Here is a 19,393-nt window from a genome sequence, read left to right on the forward strand (position 1 = left end):
GTAGCTAGAAACTTAGCATCTTTTAGAGTTTTAGTATGAGGGGAAGTGAATCATATTAGATAATATGTAATATGACTTACATTCTCCCAATTATAGGTGTAACTCTTCCTCCTGGGAAGTAATTTAGAATCTAGAACTGGGAGAAGAGGAACACAAAGTTCTCTTTGTCCACCTTTTACCAATTCATTCCATCTTAGGGTTGACTCATAGGATTCTTGTAATCTAGCAGGATGAGCTCAGCAGGCACATTGCCAGAGAAAGAAGTACTAAGTAGATAGTTTTCTTGTTTATTGTTGGGAGGACAAGAATTGATTTTTCTATGCCAAGTATTGGGAGTGATGTTGGTAATGTGCACCTTCTCTGCCATCCTCCCCTTGCAATAATCCCAATTTGTTCAAATAGTCAGGAAAACAAAGCTGTAATTTAGATCTAAAAGCTTAGAGAATGCCAGACAATTTTAATCTGCCAAAATATCTGTTACTTCCAGATAAAAGCCTTTTTCTTTTGACAAATGAATGAAATAATTTGGGATCCTGTGTCTTTATTATAATGATTATAATATATTTGAAAAAGATCTTGAGACTAAGACAGTTTTGTCAAGAACAAGGAATAGAAATAAGGCACCCGAATTGGTACTTAGAGCTATAAGAATCTTTTTTTAGGTTTTTGAAAAGGAAAACTTTTTTTAATGCTTAGAGACATTTATCAGCTTGAGTTATAACCATTTTGTTTATAATTAGTAAGAACTAACATCGATTCAGTATTTACTTTGTGTCAAGGAACATTAGCTTCATTTAATCCTCATAACAACTCTATGAAGCAATTATTATTTTCACTACCTCTAATTTTTGAAATGAAGAAATAGAGAGAGTTTAAATAACCTGTCAAAGTTCATAGAGTTAAAACATGCTGAAGGTAGGATAAAAATCTCTATCAGATACCGACACCTCCCACAACGTTCTACCAACCTGCCTCCTACCAATCTGCCTTCAGGTGTTGATATACAATTTTTAACATCATATTACATGTTTATTTATTCTACATTAATGTTGGCATTTGCAAATAAGAAAAATTTCTGCTAATTGGTATTACTGTTAGGATAATAGGGGTTATGGTGAGATACTCACAACATAATTATAAATAAGATTGCCCTAAGGGAGTTCAATTTATCAAATCCAAATTAAATGACTACATCAGCCATCTGCATTAGAAAATCAAGATATTGTTCATAAAAGTGTAAGTTAATGTTAAGGAAACAAGAGATCTGAGAATCATTTCAGAGACAATACTGTTTGTGTGTCTAATCTACTACATAGAGATGTAATTGGTTTATCCTATTTGAAGAAAAATTGTGGGAAGACAGTAAGGGTGCTGAGCCATGGAAGCACAAGGAAAGGAAAGACTCAGAAACACAAGTTGGTAGAGCATCCACTCACTGCCCTGGGTGGAATGAATCTTTGCTAAGCTGCCTCGAGTGGGAAGGTTTCTTTGGCTAGTGTATCGGTCTTGTATGTGAAAACAACTCAAGCTACCTTAGCTAAATGTCTCTTAGGATAAACCAACTTGTTCTGATACCAAGTTCACTGTTGTGGTTGGCCATTTTAAGTATTCTGGTCAGCTTGATGCTGGCAAATTAATGGACTGATATTCTGTTTCACACACCAACATATATGTGCTAGTTCATACAGGTCTATTTCTACAAATTAGATGTTCTCTCTTATTCTTCAGATCAAACCCTGTGTATGGTAAGTCCACTGGGGCAAAGGCCATATTACACCTCTTTCATCTGATTTTTCACAGTTTTTAAGGACTTCTACAATGTGTAAGTGTCTTGATAGCTATGCTATGGTACAAAGAAACCATTTGGTAGAAGTTGCTTGCTGACATATTTTGGTCACTTAAGCCTGACCTAAAGTCACCTATTCATTTGTTCTAAAACTTTTTCTCTTAACATCCTCTAATCTTACCTACCTGGGGTAGATAGTAATTAGAAAAAAAATTATATACAATTTTGATTCATATATATTTCTAACTAGGATGCATGTACAGAGCAATGCAGAACTGAATTCAGTGAATTTGTGATTTTTCAAAATTATTTTATAATCCTATTAGTATTAATTATTACAACTCTTTAATATAGCATGGAGAAAATAAGTTTGGTGATCACTATCTTTGGGTGATATGAAAACTCTAGGTATTGGGAGAAGAAGGACTCTGCTTATACTACTTGTGCTTCTCCACGCTGGCATTTCCCCTTCTTGTAAACACTAGCAATCTCTGTAGAGGAAGCTAAGCCAAGGCTATGCACATTGAAACCTAAAAGATGGAGACTGGTAGCAGAGCTCTTCTTTGAGCACTGCTCCATGTATTGTAACTTTACTCTTCTGGTATGTGGTTGTCTCCTGCTGGCCTCCGCCATCCTCCCTTTCTCCATCCACTCTCCTCTCCCATATGAACTGCAGATGGAGAAGGCATGGCTCACTGATGCTCTGCTGTCATTAGTTCATGTATGCCAGATTCAAAGGGACCTTTAGTTTTACCCTGCTAAAAATATGCTTAATTTAAACACTACTGTGACTGGTTGTAGCCTACTGCTTCATATCCGATTCCCCATAACCCTATTCTCTATTTGTTGCTCACTGTTCAGTCAGGCAATTCAACATAAATGTGCGTTCCTACAGCTGCCTAATATGTTATGCTATTCCACAGTAAATTAGCCGCAACTATCCATTGGTAGCTATTGACTTTTACTGAAGTGAAAAATAATGCATGCATATATATATACATGCAAAAATGTATCCTCGTGAAACCTCTGAGGGAAATAAAAAGAGGAAGAGACATGAAAGTAGTTCCAGAAGTGGCACTTGCTAAAGAAGCAGAAGTGTCAGCTCTGCAAAAAAAAAAAAAAAAAATACGTGGGAAGAAAGAAGATGGCTTATTTCAGGATTCTTAAAGCCATGGAATCCTCAATTAGTTTGGCGACGTGCTGATCAGTAAAGAAAATGACTAGAAATGCACTTGACTTTGACTAAAATAGATTGCCTGAGAGAATCTGGAAGTCAAGAATTTTCCTGCTAGGTAACACATTACAATGTCCCCTATACTTTCTTTGTCTGGTTTGTTAGAATCATTTGTAATTAGTAGTTCTGTTTTTTTTTTTTAAGATGTCATTTGGCAAGTTACAAGTATCAGTCAAACCAAAGGCACATAGAAAAATGTTTATCAAAAGAAAAATCATTTTTGCATTTTCCTATTGGACATCAAAATACAATTACTAGAACACATTGAAGAACACTTGTATCAGGAAATATGTCCACCTTTTAAAAAATGTAGGTATGTTATTTGATGTTTCATTGCATTGGCTTTTATTTTCATGTTTTTGTCACTATGCCTGACTTGTCTTGCATGTTTTGAGAAACCAGGTGACAAACAAAGAATAAAGAAGTGAAAAAGTTTGAAAGATAATCTAGACATATTTTAACTCTCGAGTGATTCTTTAAAAGCAAAAACAAAGAAAAACAAAACAGAAATGCTAGGCTTATATAAGTTTTAAATGTCGGCTGGGCGCAGTGGCTCACGCCTGTAATCCCAGCACTTTGGGAGGCCAAGGTGGGTGGGTCACGAGGTCAGGAGTTCAAGACCAGCCTGGCCAGCATGGTGAAAGCCCGTCTCTACTAAAAATACAAAAAATTAGCTGGCTGTGGTGGTGCATGCCTGTAGTCCCAGCTACTCAGGAGGCTGAGGCAGGAGAATTGCTTGAACCCAGCAGGCGGAGGTTGCAGTGAGCTGAGATCACGCCACTGCACTCCAGCCTGGGTGACAGAATGAGACTCCATCTCAAAAAAAAAAAAAAAAGAAATTTAAATATATTTTTTATCATTTTATTTTAATATCCTAAACTAGCAGGTTTTGTTATTTCATTGTGCATATAAAAAAACTAGACAAGAAAATAGAGTGGCTTGGCCACTGCCAATAAGGCTACTCTGTTTGTGAGCAGACACAACCCCAAAGAAAAAAAACAAATTCCTTACAATGTACTAAGTCTTTTGTCTCCTTTTCTTTTCTTTGGATATAGAAAACGTGCAATTCTGGCAGCTGATCATAAAAGTGAAGGAGATAAGTTAATATAAAATGTTTTCTCAGTAAATAGAACTGTGTGCTCACATCACTAAAGATGAGGCTTTTCACAAAGAATGAAAGGTCTAAGTCTCTTAATGCCATCCGGAGGTTCAGATTAATTACCCTTTCAGTCAAGGTCACTGACAGTGTAAAGAATTTTCAGACCCCCTAGAGCCAAGTGTTATCTTTCTCATACAGCAGTCATGGATGCTCAAGTAAATCAATACATGGCAATTAGCAGGTAATAGGCATGATTTTTAAGTAGAAATAAGATACGATGATCTTGCTATAGTACACATATGGCTAGCCATGAGTGAACAACTGCTGCTATCTTGCTGTTGTAATAAAATATCCATTTCAATATAGAGAGCAAAAGGGCCATCAGAAATGAAAGAAATCAGGATATAACATATTCAAATTTTTTGTTTTTAAAAAACTATTTAAGAGAGATTTTATACATTCTTAGAACAGTAAGCTTCTAGGTAGGAGTGATTTTATAATGTTGTGTTTTGTATAATAGACTTTTTTAAGAGAAGTTTTAAGTTTACAGATAATACAATTCCCATATACCCTCCTCCCTACTTACAGGTACACAGTTTCCCTATTATTAACATCTTGCATGAGTGTAGTACACTTGATACATTTGATGAATTACTACTGATACATTAACTAAAGTCCATAGTTTACATTAAGGTTCACTCTGTGTTGTACAGTTCTATGAGTTCTGACAAATACATAACGCCATGAATCTGCCATTACACTGTCATACAGAATATGTTCACTACCCTAAAAATCCCTTGTGCTTCACCTTGCACCTCTAGATAAGAGTGAGTCTATAATATTGCATTTGTATGTGTAAAACTCTAATGTGATTGTAGTTTGAGCATAAAATTCAATTTTATGAGTATTTCAAAATTGATTTAGGAGCTAGAATGGCATGATTCTTTTTAGAACACCTTTAGTATTCTTTCATTGTACATCGTTTCTATTAATTTTTGTGGGTACCACCGTAATAAAGTAAGAATTTAAAGCCTTGTTCTTAACTCAAAAAAATTGCATTTTAATTTAAATTGATAAATGGGTGAAAAGTTAAATAATACACAGCATTAGATGACAGGTTAGCAGGCAGTAGGATTAAGTGCTGAATGAGCGACACCAATAAAATTGGGGAGGTGTTCAATGGAGTGATCATACACAAGGGCAGAGGTTAAGAGAGAAGCTAAGTGGATTAGGAGGGGCCTGAGAGGAGTGTGATATGGATAGGCTGAGAGAAGGCAGGGCATTCGGGCAGGTGAAAGGGCTGGCCAAAAGCTCTAGAAAGAGGAATGTGTATGCTGTGTCTCTTTGCTGCTCTTGGAGCACAGGCAGTTTGTGAGGCTATGTTTGATCCCATTTGCTAAAAGCCTTTGCCCACATTCCTCACTGGGAACATGCTGATTTCCTGGTGGCACTGCAGGTGAGCAAGACTCACGCCCTCTGTTCCCAAGATCCGCAGTCTTTGCCTTTTCAGCTCTCCTTACCTCAGCCCTGGAAAATGTCTTCCTAGTTTAGACACAATCTTTTCACTTCATATTACTCTGCTTAGGGATTCCAATAGAGACTTAAGTCAAGCCCACCCAGAGACTTATGTTTTCAGGGGGCAAAATTGACAAAAAGGGAAGTAAATATCATTTTTTTGGTTTTGTTTTCTAGCCTGTTTCAAATGCCTTTTAAGGCAAAGAAATGCAGCGGTCTCCATGTTTTGTGTGGATGAGAGCAGAGGGAAGAAAGGGGTAATACAGGAAGAAAATGAAAACAACTTAGATTAAAATCTCAAAAATATCATTTTATCACAGAAATGATGGGACTAAAATATCCCAAGCTTGTCTCAAAATTAATTTTGGGACAAAAGATGTCTAATGTTACCAAGATAACATCTTGTCACAGTCTTTTAGGGAAGTAAAGAGCAATTTCTAATGACAGGGGATGAAAGACTGAAGAATCAATGAATTATATTTGCTGTTACTAATGATTTGCCTTTATTAGTAGCCGTCAACCATGAGGTAGCATAAGAGGCAATAGGGCAGGTTTAATAAGGAGGTCCCAACACTGGCAAGGGGGTTCAGTGCAGTTCACCCAGTAAGACTTGCTAAGGAGACAAATTGGACTTCAGAGGGAAGTCTGGAGCAATTAGAACAAGAAAGTAAGTTTTTTAAGACATAGAAGGAAATTACATCAGAATAAAAATAAGTATGCTAACTCCAACAGGCAATTTGTAACATGTAGAACTTTAAGAAGTTGGAAAAATAAACATAAAAAGGCCATGTGCAGTGGCTCACGCCTGTAATCCCAGCACTTTGGAAGGCTGAGGCGGGTGGATCACCTGAGGTCAGGAGTTCGAGCCCAGCCTGGCCAACATGGCAAAACCCCCTCTCTACTAAAAATACAAACATTAGCTGCGTGTGGTAGCAGGTGCCTGTAATGCCAGCTACTCGGGAGGCTAAGACACAAGAATCACTTGAACCCAGGAGGCAGAGGTTGCAGTGAGCCAAGATTGCGCCACTGCACTCCAGCCTGGGTGATAGAGCGAGACTCAGTCTCAAAAATAATAGTAATAATAACAACATAAGGAAACAGTAAAAAGTCTGTGTTGTGATTCCCAGGACACAAGCTACTTATGCTTTGCCCCTTTATAAAAGATATACTCTACCTAACCAAGTGAGGAAAAGACTGCTCTGGAGGCTGGCATTCATCATGCTGGGACCGAGAGCTTGAATGTGTTAGGGGTGAAGCTGGGGTGAAGTAGCAGAGATTAGGGAGAGACTACTACACTTGCAGTATGTTTGTCTGAATCAGAGAGGAAACACTCAGAGTTATTTAATGGTTTCACTTACACTAAAACACGTAGTCTTCAGTGTCTAGTACATTGCCTGAAACACAGTGGCTGTGTAGTAAGTGGTAATTAAAACCAAGAAATTATGTGGGTATAGCCAATGTAAGAGTCACAACTCATTAATAGCTCTTTTTTTCAAATGGACTAAAACAACATACATTTACTATTTTTTTTATTACACGAAAGTTTTAGGGTACATGTGCACAATGTGCAGGTTAGTTACATATGTATACATGTGCCATGCTGGTGTGCTGCACCCATTAACTCGCCATTTAGCATTAGGTATATCTCCTAATGCTATCCCTCCCCCCTCCCCCCACCCCACAACAGTCCCCAGAGTGTGATGTTCCCCTTCCTGTGTCCATGTGTTCTACATTTACTATTTTACAGTTTCTGAGGGTCAGGATTCCAGGCATGGCTTAGCCTGGACTCATTCAATGACCAACAAGGTGTCTTCAGGCTGCATTCCTTTCCTAGGTTCAGAGTTCTCTTTCAGGCTCACATGGCTGTTGGTAGAATTCAGCTCCTTGCAGTTGTAGGACTGAGGTCCCCATTTCCATGCTGTCATCAGTAAGGGACCCCACTTGCCTCCCAGAGGCTCCCTGCAGGCACTGTCACAATAGGGTAGCTTATTTTCTGGAGGTCTTTAGGAGAGTCTCTTTGAAGGCTTTCATCTGATTAAGTCAAGCCCACCCAGGATAATCTCCTTCCTTTTTGATGAACTCAGAATCAACTGATTTAGGAGCTTACTTACATATGAAAGGATCCTTCACATTGCCATATTCTCATCATCACATTTTAAAATTCAGCCCGGACCAAGGAAAACCCAGTTGTCCAAAGTTGTCTAGTGTTAGCTTGTGGAGAACATTGCAATATTATTATCATTCCTAAATTTCTTTGTATCTAAATTGAAATAGCACAGACATAAAACATTTGTGAATTTTAACCATATGATCAGGTATCATAGAATCATTGATTCATAGAACATTAGAGAATAAATAGAAAAACATTAGTCCTATTTCATTCACCTACAATTTGTTCTCTGTAAGAGAATGTACAAATAATTCATTTTCAGAAACGTAAGCATTCAGTATTAAATGGAAATATTTACAAAATGTTAGACTAGAGATTAATTGGGATTTACTGACATTATCATAGAAACTCAAAATTCAGTCAAACAAAAATTTTAGTCATATCCCAAACGCTTTTATCAGATTTTCACAGAGTATGGTGAATATAGCCATTTTTCAACAAATACTACTTGAATGAACATTTTGATCTGTGAAAATGCAAGGTTAGCTCTTTCCTTGGCTTTATTTTCATTTTTTCAAAGTATTTATATATTATGTAGAATACATTTTCTGGAAATACTTTTAAACAATTCTTGAGGTAGGGTACTTTGTTTTCCTGTGGGATGAAGGAGCTGATTTATAGTAGTTATAAGACTGTCCCTTTAAATTCTTATATTCTCAACCTGCAAAGAATGAACTCTCAGCAAATAAGAGTATGTCAGTAGGAAAACTCACAGTGATTGTTCTCTGCTGGAAGGATTAAGTAAATGTAGAGTTTCAAGCAGGCTTAGGCAGTGAACTGTAAAAGACTAAGGGAATGTGAAGGTAAAAATCTGTCTTCCATCACCAACTGATCATGTTGACAGTGCCATACTCTGGAAGTAGCAATGAGGTTACCTTTCCTTTCCTTTTCTCTGCCTCTCCAGGAGCTGAGAGTTGAAGCCTCAGTACCAACACCTGCTGACAAATCAGGGCACTGCTTACTGTTAGTAACAGGATAAGGTATGTAACCTAAGAGTCTGGCCACTGCCTTTTAGCTCTTTCAACACGAGGTTCCTTATGACTTGCAATACTTGCCTTCCAAGTTTCTTATTGAGGGTCTAATGAAAGAATATTTACAGAAGAGTTTTGTAAACACCATGTAAATATTAGTATGTATGATATTCCCTCAGGAAGTACATATATAATATATATATATACACACACACACACACACACACACTGTATATACACTGTAAGAATCTAAATTAGTTATTTCTTTTTACAGCAAAATCATTTTAAAAACTGTTGTCTAGTAATAATTCTGTGAACTTGTGTACTGCTTTTACTCTTGTGTACTCTGATGTACTTTTTATAATAAAATAACATAAAAATTTGTCTCTACCACTCCAGAAACTGAACTAAGATTCTTAATAGGTTAATGCCTCATTCATTTCTCAAAACAATCATGAGACATAGGTATTGTTATTTTAATTAACAAATGAGAAAACTAAATGCTAGGGGCTTTCATTGAATTTAAAAAAAAATCATCTTCTTGATTCAGACATGAGAGGGGAAACACCAAATTAGGAATACATACCTTTGGATTTACGATAGTTAAAATCATAAGCTGGTGGCTGAGATATATATAATAATTTAATTGATTGACAGACTTATTATTCTCATCGGTAGAATGAGGAAATTGAAGATGGGGGGGTTTAGTAATTTGACCAAGTTGAAGATGAGAACCAAGACTTGAATTCAGATAGGCTTGAGCTAAAACTTGTGATATTTCCATTCATTTATTTATTCAGAAATATTTCCAGAGTACCTTCTAAGATATAGAATTACTGGGCAAATTGCCATAGAAACTTCTTTTTTTTTTTTTTTCTTTTTTTTATTATACTTTAAGTTCTAGGGTACATGTGCACAACATGCAGGTTTGTTACATATGTATACATGTGCCATCTTGGTGTACTGCACCCATTAACTCGTCATTTACATTAGGTATATCTCCTAATGCTATCCCTTCCCCCTCCTCCTACCTCACAACAGGCCCCAGTGTGTGATGTTCCCCTTCTTGTGTCCAAGTGTTTTCATTGTTCAATTTCCACCTATGAGTGAGAACATGCGGTGTTTGGTTTTTTGTCCTTGCGATAGTTTGCTGAGAATGATGGTTTCCAGCTCCATCCATATCCCTACAAAGGACATGAGCTCATCATTTTTTATGGCTGCATAGTATTCCATGGTGTATATGTGCCACATTTTCTTTTTTTTTTTTTTTTTGTCTTTATGCTTCTGAATTTTTATTTTAATAGTTTTTGGGGTACAGGTGCTGTTTGGTTACATGGATAAGTTCTTTAGTGGTGATTTCTGAGATTTTAGTGCACCCATCACCTGAGCAGGGTACACTGTACCCAATATGTAGTATTTTATACTTCACCTCTCTCCCAACTTCCCCGACTAGTCCCCAAAGTCCATTATATCATTCTTATGCCTCTGCATCCTCATAGCTTAGCTCCCGCTTATTTTTTTATTTTATTATTATTATTATTATTATTCTACTTTAGGTTTTATGGTACATGTGCGCAATGTGCAGGTAAGTTACATTTGCATACATGTGCCATGCTGGTGCGCTGCACCCACTAACTCGTCATCTAGCACTAGGTATATCTCCCAGTGCTATCCCTCCCCCCCTCCCCCTACCCCACAACAGTCCCCGAAGTGTGATGTTCCCCTTCCTGTGTCCATGTGTTCTCATTGTTCAATTCCCACCTATGAGTGAGAATATGCGGTGTTTGGTTTTTTGTTCTTGCAATAGTTTACTGAGAATGATGATTTCCAATTTCATCCATGTCCCTACGAAGGACATGAACTCATCATTTTTTATGGCTGCATAGTATTCCATGGTGTATATGTGCCACATTTTCTTAATCCAGTCTATCATTGTTGGACGTTTGGGTTGGTTCCAAGTCTTTGCTATTGTGAATAATGCCGCAATAAACATACATGTGCGTGTGTCTTTATAGCAGCATGATTTATAGTCCTTTGGGTATATACCCAGTAATGGGATGGCTGGGTCGAATGGAATTTCTAGTCCTAGATCCCTGAGGAATCGCCACACTGACTTCCACAATGGTTGTACTAGTTTACAGTCCCACCAACAGTGTAAAAGTGTTCCTATTTCTCCACATCCTCTCCAGCAACTGTTGTTTCCTGACTTTTTAATGATTGCCATTCTAACTGGTGTGAGATGGTATCTCATTGTGGTTTTGATTTGCATTTCTCTGATGGCCAGTGATGGTGAGCATTTTTTCATGTGTTTTTTGGCTGCATAAATGTCTTCTTTTGAGAAGTGTCTGTTTATGTCCTTTGCCCACTTTTTGATGGGGTTGTTTGTTTTTTTCTTGTAAATTTGTTGGAGTTCATTGTAGATTCTGGATATTAGCCCTTTGTCAGATGAGTAGGTTGCGAAAATTTTCTCCCATTTTGTAGGTTGCCTGTTCACTCTGATGGTAGTTTCTTTTGCTGTGCAGAAGCTCTTTAGTTTAATTAGATCCCATTTGTCCATTTTGGCTTTTGTTGCCATTGCTTTTGGTGTTTTAGACATGAAGTCCTTGCCCATGCCTATGTCCTGAATGGTAATGCCTAGGTTTTCTTCTAGGGTTTTTATGGTTTTAGGTCTAACATTTAAGTCTTTAATCCATCTTGAATTGATTTTTGTATAAGGTGTAAGGAAGGGATCCAGTTTCAGCTTTCTACATATGGCTAGCCAGTTTTCCCAGCACCATTTATTAAATAGGGAATCCTTTCCCCATTGCTTGTTTTTCTTAGGTTTGTCAAAGATCAGATAGTTGTAGATATGTGGCATTATTTCTGACGGCTCTGTTCTGTTCCATTGATCTATATCTCTGTTTTGGTACCAGTACCATGCTGTTTTGGTTACTGTAGCCTTGTAGTATAGTTTGAAGTCACGTAGTGTGATGCCTCCAGCTTTGTTCTTTTGGCTTAGGATTGACTTGGCGATGCGGGCTCTTTTTTGGTTCCATATGAACTTTAAAGTAGTTTTTTCCAATTCTGTGAAAAAAGTCCTTGGTAGCTTGATGGGGATGGCATTGAATCTGTAAATTACCTTGGGCAGTATGGCCATTTTCACAATATTGATTCTTCCTACCCATGAGCATGGAATGTTCTTCCATTTGTTTGTATCCTCTTTTATTTCCTTGAGCAGTGGTTTGTAGTTCTCCTTGAAGAGGTCCTTCACATCCCTTGTAAGTTGGATTCCTAGGTATTTGATTCTCTTTGAAGCAATTGTGAATGGGAGTTCACTCATGATTTGGCTCTCTGTTTGTCTGTTATTGATGTATAAGAATGCTTGTGATTTTTGTACATTGATTTTGTATCCTGAGACTTTGCTGAAGTTGCTTATCAGCTTAAGGAGATTTTGGGCTGAGACAATGGGGTTTTCTAGATATACAATCATGTCATCTGCAAACAGGGACAATTTGACTTCCTCTTTTCCTGATTGAATACCCTTTATTTCCTTCTCCTCCCTAATTGCCCTGGCCAGAACTTCCAACACTATGTTGAATAGAAGTGGTGAGAGAGGGCATCCCTGTCTTGTGCCAGTTTTCAAAGGGAATGCTTCCAGTTTTTGCCCATTCAGTATGATATTGGCTGTGGGTTTGTCATAGATAGTTCTTACTATTTTGAGATACATCCCATCAATACCTAATTTATTGAGAGTTTTTAGCATGAAGTGTTGTTGAATTTTGTCAAAGGCCTTTTCTGCATCTATTGAGATAATCATGTGGTTTTTGTCTTTGGTTCTGTTTATGTGCTGGATTACATTTATTGATTTGTGTATATTGAACCAGTCTTGCATCCCAGGGATGAAGCCCACTTGATCATGGTGGATAAGCTTTTTGATGTGCTGCTGGATTCTGTTTGCCAGTATTTTATTGAGGATTTTTGCATCAATGTTCATCAAGGATATTGGTCTAAAATTCTCTTTTTTTGTTGTGTCTCTGCCAGGCTTTGGTATCAGGATGATGCTGGCCTCATAAAATGAGTTAGGGAGGATTCCCTCTTTTTCTATTGATTGGAATAGCTTCAGAAGGAATGGTACCAGTTCCTCCTTGTACCTCTGGTAGAATTCGGCTGTGAACCCATCTGGTCCTGGACTTTTTTTGGTTGGTAAGCTATTGATTATTGCCACAATTTCAGCTCCTGTTATTGGTCTATTCAGAGATTCAACTTCTTCCTGGTTTAGTCTTGGGAGGGTGTATGTGTTGAGGAATTTATCCATTTCTTCTAGATTTTCTAGTTTATTTGCGTAGAGGTGTTTGTAGTATTCTCTGATGGCAGTTTGTATTTCTGTGGGATTGGTGGTGATATCCCCTTTATCATTTTTTATTGCATCTATTTGATTCTTCTCTCTTTTTTTCTTTATTAATCTTGCTAGCAGTCTATCAATTTTGTTGATCCTTTCAAAAAACCAGCTCCTGGATTCATTAATTTTTTGAAGGGTTTTTTGTGTCTCTATTTCCTTCAGTTCTGCTCTGATTTTAGTTATTTCTTGCCTTCTGCTAGCTTTTGAATGTGTTTGCTCTTGCTTTTCTAGTTCTTTTAATTGTGATGTTAGGGTGTCAATTTTGGATCTTTCCTGCTTTCTCCTGTGGGCATTTAGTGCTATAAATTTCCCTCTACACACTGCTTTGAATGCATCCCAGAGATTCTGGTATGTTGTGTCTTGGTTCTCGTTGGTTTCAAAGAACATCTTTATTTCTGCCTTCATTTCGTTATATACCCAGTAGTCATTCAGGAGCAGGTTGTTCAGTTTCCATGTAGTTGAGCAGTTTTGAGTGAGATTCTTAATCCTGAGTTCTAGCTTGATTGCACTGTGATCTGAGAGATAGTTTGTTATAATTTCTGTTCTTTTACATTTATTGAGGAGAGCTTTACTTCCAGGTATGTGGTCAATTTTGGAATAGGTGTGGTGTGGTGCTGAAAAAAATGTATATTCTGTTGATTTGGGGTGGAGAGTTCTGTAGATGTCTATTAGGTTCGCTTGGTGCAGAGCTGAGTTCAATTCCTGGGTATCTTTGTTGACTTTCTGTCTCGTTGATCTGTGTAATGTTGACAGTGGGGTGTTAAAGTCTCCCATTATTAATGTGTGGGAGTCTAAGTCTCTTTGTAGGTCACTCAGGACTTGCTTTATGAATCTGGGTGCTCCTGTATTGGGTGCATATATATTTAGGATAGTTAGCTCTTCTTGTTGAATTAATCCCTTTACCATTATGTAATGGCCTTCTTTGTCTCTTTTGATCTTTGTTGGTTTAAAGTCTGTTTTATCAGAGACTAGGATTGCAAACCCTGCCTTTTTTTGTTTTCCATTTGCTTGGTAGATCTTCCTCCATCCTTTTATTTTGAGCCTATGTGTGTCTCTCCACGTGAGTTGGGTTTCCTGAATACAGCACACCGATGGGTCTTGAGTCTTTATCGAATTTGCCAGTCTGTGTCTTTTAATTGGAGCATTTAGTCCATTTACATTTAAAGTTAATATTGTTATGTGTGAATTTGATCCTGTCATTATGATGTTAGCTGGTTATTTTGATCGTTAGTTGATGCAGTCTCTTCCTAATCTCGATGGTCTTTACATTTTGGCATGATTTTGCAGTGGCTGGTACCAGTTGTGCCTTTCTGTGTTTAGCGCTTCCTTCAGGAGCTCTTTTAGGGCAGGCCTGGTAGTGACAAAATCTCTCAGCATTTGCTTGTCTGTAAAGGATTTTATTTCTCCTTCACCTATGAAGCTTAGTTTGGCTGGATATGAAATTCTGGGTTGAAAATTCTTTTCTTTAAGAATGTTGAATATTGGCCCCCACTCTCTTCTGGCCTGTAGGGTTTCTGCCGAGAGATCCGCTGTTAGTCTGATGGGCTTCCCTTTGATGGTAACCCGACCTTTCTCTCTGGCTGCCCTTAACATTTTTTCCTTCATTTCAACTTTGGTGAATCTGACAATTATGTGTCTTGGAGTTGTTCTTCTCGAGGAGTATCTTTGTGGCGTTCTCTGTATTTCCTGAATCTGAATGTTGGCCTGACTTGCTAGATTGGGGAAGTTCTCCTAGATAATATCCTGCAGAGTGTTTTCCAACTTGTTTCCATTCTCCCCGTCACTTTCAGATACACCAATCAGATGTAGATTTGGTCTTTTCACACAGTCCCACATTTCTTGGAGGCTTTGCTCATTTCTTTTTATTCTTTTTTCTCTAAACTTCCCTTCTCGCTTCATTTCATTCATTTCATCTTCCATCTCTGATACCCTTTCTTCTATTTGATCGCATCGGCTCCTGAGGCTTCTGCATTCTTCACGTAGTTCTCGAGCCTTGGTTTTCAGCTGCATCAGCTCCTTTAAGCACTGCTCTGTATTGGTTATTCTAGTTATACATTCTTCTAAATTTTTTTCAAAATTTTCAACTTCTTTGCCTTTGGTTTGAATATCCTCCCGTAGCTCGGAGTAATTTGATTGTCTGAAGCCTTCTTCTCTCAGCTCGTCAGTCCTTCTCCGTCCAGCTTTGTTCCGTTGCTGGTGAGGAACTGTGTTCCTTTGGAGGAGGAGAGGTACTCTGCTTTTTAGAGTTTCCAGTTTTTCTGCTCTGTTTTTTCCCCATCTTTGTGGTTTTATCTACTTTTGGTCTTTGATGATGGTGATGTACAGATGGGTTTTTGGTGTGGATGTCTTTTCTGTTAGTTTTCCTTCTAACAGACAGGACCCTCAGCTGCAGGTCTGTTGGAGTACCTGGCCGGCCGTTTGAGGTGTCAGTCTGCCCCTGCTGGGGGGTGCCTCCCAGTTAGGCTGCTCGGGGGTCAGGGGTCAGGGACCCACTTGAGGAGGCAGTCAGCCCGTTCTCAGATCTCCAGCTGCGTGCTGGGAGAACCACTGCTCTCCTCAAAGCTGTCAGACAGGGACATTTAAGTCTGCAGAGGTTACTCCTGTCTTTTTGTTTGTCTGTGCCCTGCCCCCAGAGGTGGAGCCTACAGAGGCAGGCAGGCCTCCTTGAGCTGTGGTGGGCTCCACCCAGTTCAAGCTTCCCGGCTGCTTTGTTTACCTAAGCGAGCCTGGGCAATGGCGGGTGCCCCTCCCCCAGCCTCGCTGCCGCCTTGCTGTTTGATCTCAGACTGCTGTGCTAGCAATCAGCGGGACTCCGTGGGCGTAGGACCCTCTGAGCCAGGTGCGGGCTATAATCTCCTGGGGCACCGTTTCCTAAGCCCTTTAGAAAAGCACAGTATTTGGGTGGGAGTGGCATGATATTCCAGGTGCCTTCTGTCACCCCTGGAAAGGGAACTCCCTGATCCCTTGCACTTCCCGAGTGAGGCAATGCCTCGCCCCTGCTTCGGCTGGCACACAGTGCACTCACCCACTGACCTGCACCCACTGTCCGGCACTCCCTAGTGAGATGAACACGGTACCTCAGATGGAAATGCAGAAATCACCCGTCTTCTGCGTCGCTCACGCTGGGAGCTGTAGACCGGAGCTGTTCCTATTCGGCCATCTTGGCTCTATGTGCCCTCAATAAATACCATAGCTACTTCTGTCAGGGAGTTTACAGTTGACAGATAAATAAAAGTTAATCTACTTACCAAATAAGGAAATGGAATTGACTCATAATTCAAGTCTTAGCAAAATCTCTCCCTAGAGGAGCTCCTTCCCCTCAATAGTCATTACCACACTATCCTATTACAGTTTTGTCACAGCACTTATTTGTTTGTTGAGTTGCTTTTTGGTTTATTTTTTGCATGTGTTCCACTAGAACAGAAGCCCCTGAGATCAAGGATCTTATCTAATTGACTGTTGCTCCCCAGTGCCTGGAATCATGCCTACTTATCCCATCATTTAATTATTCATTAAATGTTTGTTAAAGGAAGTCAAAGAAGGACTCCTGAGAAGTACAGAGTACTAGGAGAAAGTATTTTACCTGATACGAGAAATCACAGATACTTGAGGAAGTAAGATTTGTACTGCAAATCTGAAGAATGAATGAGGTTCTAAAGGAGTATGTGTGTGGACACGTGTGCACCTGTATGTTGGGAAAGGGGGCAGCAACAAGCTTCAGGTAGAAAAGGAAGTGTGTGCCAAGGCCTGTGGTCGGACAGAGCATGCCAAATAGGAAAAAAGGAGAAAAGACCAGCCCGAAGAGCCAGCGCAGTTCAGTGCAACACTTGGCGGAGAAGCAGGCCAGGCTAGAGGCTTGTAGGAAATTTGACTTTATCTGAAAAGTAATGAGGAACCATTGAAATATTTTAATCAGGAAGGAAGTTTGAGTTTTGATGTTTGAGTTTTCAGCAAGATATATTTTCAATGTGAAGAGAAGAGAGAAATGGGTCGGCCGGATAGAGACATCCCACTTTGGAGTCTCTCCAACAGTCCAGAAATGAAGCAAAGGAGCTTTGCTAACCTTTGATTATGGTGATAAGAAAAGTTGTTGAAATCACGAGCTCTTTAGAAGATAAAACTACTCAGAGTCTATAATAGAGGTGGAACAAAGAGCAGAGGAAATGGGGGTGGAAGGGATGACTATTAGGTTTCTGGCCTGTGCAAGAGAATGGGCGGTGGTACCATCTCTGATGGGGAACATGGCAGAGCAGGTATGGAGGGACATGCATGCCTGCCTTTCCTGTATATGTGGTATCTCATTGATATTGAAAGGTTCCGTAGAGTACAGATTTTATTTATGTGTACCAAAGCCTGAGAATTTTCAGAAAGGATAAGGGCATAGCCTAACAAGAGAACCGAAGTACCCTGATTTCAATACTCTGCAGGTGAACCGTAATATTGTTTAAATAATTATTATATTTCAAACTTGTAAAAGATTACATCCGTATGACCACAAATCTTGAAGTAATTTTTGAACATTTTTACATTATTAAATTCCTATATGGATCTCAATTTCTAGATTGTGTTTACAACTATATTAATTCTAAAGATAAAAAGATATATGCCTTCACAAGGTTTTCTTTTCATTTTAGAATCAAGAATAATATTCTGAAAAGTATAATTAACTATTTTCATTTTAATATATCTATCTGAACATTTCCAGGAATTTCAAAGAATAAAGGAAAACTGGAAATAGGTAAATATTGGAATAAGAACGTCCAGTACCTAAAATGTGAAAGAAGAATGGGATCTCATTATACAATATAAAAAGGATTACAAAACCCACAGCACAAAGGAGGTCTGTTTCTTTTCTTTTGATGTGTCTGTGTAGTGAAACTGCAATTAGCGGTAATAGGAGTTGCATGTGTAACTCAAAGGAGCTTGATGCAAGATTGCAGCAGGGTACAAAATGGTACAAGCAAAATCCCATTCTCATTACCAACATATAATTTTATTGTCTCCTTTAGATAACGTAATTTTTCTGTTATCAGAATTGTCCAACCCATTACATCACAAATGCAATTATAAATTCATTATAAATCACCCAAGCTGATAAAAAATCAAATGTAGCAAATTAATTTGAAGTCAAGGAGAGAGAAAGTAAATGGTGGTCAAGTTGTATATGAAATTTGCCTTTGTGGTTACAAAGAAGACATGCTTACACTTAAATACTCTGTTCTGATACAGAAACATCTTTTTTTTTAAATTGGGTTTTTGTTTTAAAATGCTGATTTTTCTTGGGCAACAGACAATCCCTTAAATTTTGCAATCTGGCATTCCCTTCTTCCTATAATAATTTCTGCAGCGTTTTTCTAGAAATATCCTGCTTTGGACACTCTTGGTTTTGTTTCATTCTGTATAGAACTCGCATGTAAGTTAACATCCATTACACACATCAAACATGTGTAACCATTTAATTGGTATGGATATTATACGTGTATATAACACAAGTCTAAAAAACCAGATGGTCCTCTATGTTGAGTATTAACATATACATCATATCACAGTACACAAAAAAGGCTTTTTACTCAGCAAATTTGTTACATATATCATAGTATTTACGCTATTTATCTTCCTTAAAATATATTTGACTAATTTTTAAGTTAAATTAATTGATTCAGGCAGTTTCTATTCTCTTCTGCATTTTAATGCACATTCTTCTGTCACAGAGAAAAATACATTTTCACCCTCTAAAGGATTTTCATGTTCATTATATAATACATAATAAACTTATATTAATAATTTTGCCGAGAATATCATGGTGAAATATACATTAACTTGAACATTGCATCTTTTTTCCCCTCTAATTTATTTAAGTTACTTGCTTAAATATAGAAAATGGTGTCACAGATTTACTCACACTACATCTAAATCTAAAGCAAAAATATAGTCCGCTTATTTTTGTCTACTACCAGTCTGAACTTGAAACCTGAACTTTCTGTGTGTTGCAGCAGGGGTGGGCCAGGTTGGGGGCGGGGGGATTGCCCAAATTCATTTTAAACATAGTTTGAGCAAAAACGTAATAGTGTTTAATGTAGGGTTTAATCTCTTTAGATAACAATTCTCTGACTTTCACACTAAACTAACCTTCTCTCCTTTCTAAGATAGCACTTAGCTTAAAAAGAAAAGTCATCCTAGGATCTGCCATGGGTTTTGGGACCTACTCTGCTCTGCGCCTGCTGACCTGATGGTTGTGTA

This window comes from Pongo pygmaeus, chromosome 3 (assembly GCF_028885625.2).
Source record: "Pongo pygmaeus isolate AG05252 chromosome 3, NHGRI_mPonPyg2-v2.0_pri, whole genome shotgun sequence".
Lineage (NCBI taxonomy): Eukaryota > Metazoa > Chordata > Mammalia > Primates > Hominidae > Pongo > Pongo pygmaeus.